The sequence below is a fragment of the Pistacia vera genome, unplaced genomic scaffold (assembly GCF_008641045.1).
Source record: "Pistacia vera cultivar Batoury unplaced genomic scaffold, PisVer_v2 Contig118, whole genome shotgun sequence".
Classification (NCBI taxonomy): Eukaryota; Viridiplantae; Streptophyta; class Magnoliopsida; order Sapindales; family Anacardiaceae; genus Pistacia; species Pistacia vera.
In genome coordinates this window covers 1,420,984-1,426,413 of record NW_022195226.1, presented here as the reverse complement: position 1 = coordinate 1,426,413, position 5,430 = coordinate 1,420,984, and the positions used below count along the sequence as shown (strand labels likewise).

General features: G+C 37.6%; 1 pseudogene; it reads left to right on the top strand.

The window, feature by feature from the left end:
* Positions 1 to 1,539: 1,539 nt before the first annotated feature.
* Positions 1,540 to 4,338, top strand: LOC116109169 (annotated as a pseudogene).
* The last annotated feature ends 1,092 nt before the right edge of the window (positions 4,339 to 5,430 follow it).

The window sequence follows — 5,430 nt, the reverse complement described above, 5'->3', positions numbered from 1 at the left end:
ACATTTTTTGAGTTTTTAAGTTAAAATATTGAAAAATCAACCAAAATAACATTATGTTTTGCCTAATTCTTTGAATTTATAAGATATTCAAATAATTTTAGAGATTAGTTGAAGTGTACATAAACTAACTTAGAAATCTTGGTTACCAAAAAATTATTATAGTTAAAAAAAATTAGGTGTGCTAAACTTTGTTTAATTTGTGTTTACAGCCATAATTGAACCACCCAATAATAGCTAAATAAAATCAAATAATCTATTTGAAATAGGTAGTTAATAATAACTTTTTCTAGGTGTAAAAATAATCTAATTGTTCTCATTCACCATATAATTATAGAAATTATACCAACTTCTTCTTATATCAAGAGTTTACAAACAAGCAACACCAAATAAATAGGTCTATTTTGAGTATTGGATCCAAATTATGAAGTGTCATGGTGTTTAATATTAGTTATTGATGGAGGAGAAACATAGAATTGTCTCAACATTGGTTAACAACTGCGAATGACTATAATAAGATTAATTATACAACTCATAACAAATTAAAATTAAATTTCCATATCTCAAATACTATTAGATTTTTTTTCAAAATTTCCTTAAAAAACAAATACAAATGTCAAAAAATTTATTAAATTGGAAATTATTTATATATTTTCAAGATTTTAAAATGAAATAAATAACTACTTTCATCAATAAGGCTAAAGAAAAGGATTTTTGTAGTGACAAAATCATATAAATATATGTCGGGTGTTAGTATTAATGGTAGAAAGTATTGATTATTTATTGAGCTACTCTAACATCGCTTATTATTAGATTAACTATTGCATTCCTCAAATTTAATAAATTTATGCATAAGAAGTTTATAAATTTGATAAATCAATTACCAAAAATTTTTGGACACACAGGTTACCCCTAATGATCCCGAGACATGTGGAGATGGCTTATATCACGAAAAGATTGTCCACTGGACGATCATGATTCAGTTGTGGCCCCCGTTTGTCAATCAAGCCACTTATCAATTATCATTCGCCAAAAAGAAATCATAGAATCCTCCAGATCCGAATATGCTTCAACGTGGCAACTCCTGACAGACGATAGCACTATTCATCGTGCTACCTCATACCATTACCCGCCACGTGTCCGCCCTGTCTTCCTTAAACTAGTTTTGTTATCGGTCCTTCAGATCCGTGGACGTAAAGCAGCCTTAGAAAATAAAAAGACAAAACCCGCAACATGTCTTACGCCGACAGAGCACGACACGTGACGACGTCGCTTTAGCAAACGTGTCACCACATCATCCGTTCCCCCAGTTTACTTTCAAGTAAAAACCGCAAAAGCGCGTTCGCTTGCTCGAACCTTCACGCGTTTTATCCATCTCACCGTCCCTTGTCACATGAGTCGAGCAATCGTAGCCATCGCCTCCTCACGAGCTCTCCACCCGCCACGTTGCAACCCACTACACGCGTCGCGAAATTAGCGGTTAATCAAATGATTATTTTAATCTTATCCGAATCTCAACCTTATATATACTCGCCAGCCCCACCATGCGTTTGCAAAATCTAAAACGCAAACTCTTTTGACACGAGAAGAAATTTTTTTCTTATTCATTTTCAAATTCAAAATTCAAGCAAAAGCTACGTAACTTTTTCAGTTATTTTCTTGGGAAAATCCAGCAAGAACAAATGGCTTTGAACATGACACACCAGATCGGAGCATTGGCAGGGACTCCGATTTCGTTGGAAGGAAGCCCCGTCTCCGGCGATTCAACCAACGCGGTGAATGCGTCAGCGGTTTGGAAAGCAGTTCCAACAAATTTATCTTGTAAAATTTCAAAACCAGATATGATGGACTCGGTATCACCGCCCATCAGTCCCTGTCGGTCACCGGTACTGAGCAACATGCGCGCAGATCTCTCTGTGGCGTGCCGCGCATACGCGCCTGAGTCGACGGCGACGCCGGTGTCGGAGACGGACAGGGACTACGCTGAGCTGTACAAACAGGGAGGCGGTGCGAAGGGAAAGGAGAAGGGAGTACCGGTGTTCGTGATGATGCCGTTGGACAGCGTGACGATGTCTAACGGCGTGAACAGACGGAAGGCGATGGACGCTAGTTTGAGGGCGTTAAAGAGCGCGGGAGTGGAGGGAATAATGATGGACGTGTGGTGGGGCCTGGTGGAGAGGGAGCAGCCCGGGCACTACAATTGGGGTGGATATAACGAGTTGATTGAAATGGCTAAACGACATGGACTCAAGGTTCAAGCTGTGATGTCGTTTCATCAATGTGGCGGTAACGTCGGTGACTCTGTTACGTGAGTATCACATGTTTTCTTATTAGTTTTTTGGTAGTCGCATGTGGCGTTATGATTTGTTTGAAAAGTAGGGTAGCTTTTCGGTGTTTTTGGAAATTTATGGATCTCTTGAAACTTGGAAAGTTGCGTAGAAGCAAAGTGATATACGAAGTTATTTCGTTATATATTGAAGAATTGGGTTTAAAGGATTGGATTAGTATTCTATAGGGAAAATGATATAGAAAATTATTTATTTAAGTCATCGTGGATCCTATTGATTGAGAAGAATAGAGGATTGTGCAACTCATTGGCACATGCACTGGTGGGGTGCATGATAACTATTACATTGAATAGAGAAAGTTGGAACCAATTTGTAGAAATATAGCGTCAGATATTGCAGTTGCGAGGTTACGTTATTGTTATCTCTATTAAACCTGTATTAGTATCTCTGTTCAATATTAAGTATTACATTGAACAGAGAGAGTTTACTATTGTGGGAATCTTTCTAGGTTTCTTGAGATATTCTGTCTTGGTAATAGTAATAGTTCATATAAGAGAGTGTTACATATATTTGGAAAATTATGGGATGAAAGTTTTTTGACAGCATAGTAAGTTTGATTGATGTTTTGGTGGCTTTGAAATGCTCGACATTGTCGAAGTAATAGAATACTATGTGTGCTAAATTCTGTTCTTGTTTCTTTTTATGGAAGTTATGGCTTTTCTCATTAGTTTGTTTTCGATTTCGCAGTATCCCATTACCCAATGGGTTGGGAGGGAAATGACAAGATCAGGACCTTGCATACACTGATCAGTGAGGGAAGAGGAATTATGAATATGTTTCACTCGGCTGTGATACTGTGCCAGCCTTAAGGGTCGACCACCTGTCCAGTGTTATGCTGATTTCATGCGTGCCTCGCAGACACTTCAATCAGTATCTTGGTGACACCATTGTGGTAATTAGTCGTTCTTCTAGTGCTTTCTGATATATTGTCTTTGGTGCTAATGATCTGGAATTCTGCATTTGTGCAATTATGTATGCTATATAAGTAAAAGATTTAGCTAAATTGTGGAGGAATTCGTTTTACAGGAAATCCAAGTGGAGGGTCCAGCAGGTGAGCTTCGTTACCTTCATATCCAGAGTGAATGGAACATGGAAATTCCCTGAATTGGAGCCTTCCAAGTTATGACAAGGTACTTACAATTCCTTTATGCATGTTCAGATACTTAAAGCTTTCAGTTTCATATGAGTGTTGGTTACTTGATGCAGTATATGCTCAGTAGCTTAAAAGCAGCGGCCTGAATCTGCGGGTAAGCCAGAGGGGTAGTACAGGCCCTACTGATGCTGGACACTACAACAAGTGCCAGAAGATACCCCTTTTTTCCGAAAGAAGGTGGTGGTGGAATAGTGAGTAGGTGAATTTTCCTCGGCTGGTATTCACAGATGCTCATCGACAAATGGTGAGAGATCTCTCATCTGCCAAGTCACATCTTGATAGGACAGGTGTAAAGATTCGGTGAAGGTTGCAGAATCCACTGGCACTATGGAACCAGGTCCCAGCCCTGAACTCACGCGGATATTACAACACACGATACCGTGATGGTTACCTTCCTATGCCATATGCTGGGACGCCATGGTGCCATATTTAACTTCACTTGCATTGAGATGCGTGATCATGAACAACCACAAGATGCCCTTTGTGCACCGGAGAAGCTTGTCAGGCAAGTGGCTTTAGCAACTCAGGCAGCACACGTTCCACTTGCTGGGGAAAATGCATTGCCTCGATACGATGAATATGACCATGAACGATCTTGCGAGCTTCATCCTGAATACGATGGCAACTCAGAACCAGATGCACAGATGTGTGCATTCACATACTTGAGGAGAACCCTGACTTGTTCCAACCCGATAACTGGAGGCAGTTTGTGGGATTCGTGAAGAAAATGAATGAAGGGAAGGATGTTCACAGGGCCGGGAACAGGTGGAACGGGAAGCGCAGCATTTTGTGCATGACCCAGCCTTTCGTTCAAGAGCAGCCGTAGCTCTTATGCATTAACAAGTTAGTTATAGCCTATCTTATTATGTACACGTAAAAGGTCAATCTGGCGTCGAGGCCTCTGCTATGCTATAGCTGTGTTATTGCTGTGGCTATATAATTGTGCAAATGTTCCAATAGTGAAAAATATAATTTATGATATTGAAATATATTATACATAAGAATGTTTGTTATTCTTTTTGTGTTTCAAAAATGAAATGATGTCGTTAATTTAATTTGAATTGTTGTATGTAAAAAATACACCAACTAAAGTGATTTGATCGATGTTGATATAGATCAACATTGGAGGCTATGTGTACGTGATTATAAGAATTAGTAATGTTATGGATGAAAAGCAGTAAAGACAATTTTTTAAGTGTTCAGTAAAGTGTGAATCTGGAGCTTTCGTCTAATTTCTCTTATTAAATGAGAATTAAATGATGAATATTTTCTTAAAACAATTGTCAGCTCACCAGAAATAAGTTTTGATGATGATTTATAATATAATTACATGATAGAATCGAGAAATAAAACCAATTTACATGACAGATCGAGATAACAATAAATACATAGGATCAAGAAGTTTAATCTTTGGTATTTAGTTAGAATTTAAGTCATCTGAATATCTTTTTCCAAATTGAGTCAATCTAAATATCTTTATTCTACTAAAGAATTATCCTATCCGGATCCTGTACAACAGTAACCAATGTCTTTATTTTACCCTTTTTTATAAGACATTGGTTTAGTTTAACACACAGTTCCAATTATTATTACAAGTCTTCTTCCTATCCTAAGTATATTTTATATTCCTAAAATGTTATTTTAATTTTAAATAATGGAGGAAACTACATTATGACAAGAAGTATCTGAAGAGAATAATTTTGAGATGAATAGGTGTGACCATAAAATCGATGCATTGTATTCTGAATTTAAGTAGTGTTAGGCTTATAAATTCATGATGATGGATGAGCTTAGTCACATGTTTTTATGACCTGTGATCTGTCAGGTTACAGTCACACTATAAAGGGTTTACTTCATTGTAAAGTTACTATATAAGTGTTCAACAATAAGGTTAGGGCTAAGTGATATCCAGGTCTGTGTCATCTCATAAGA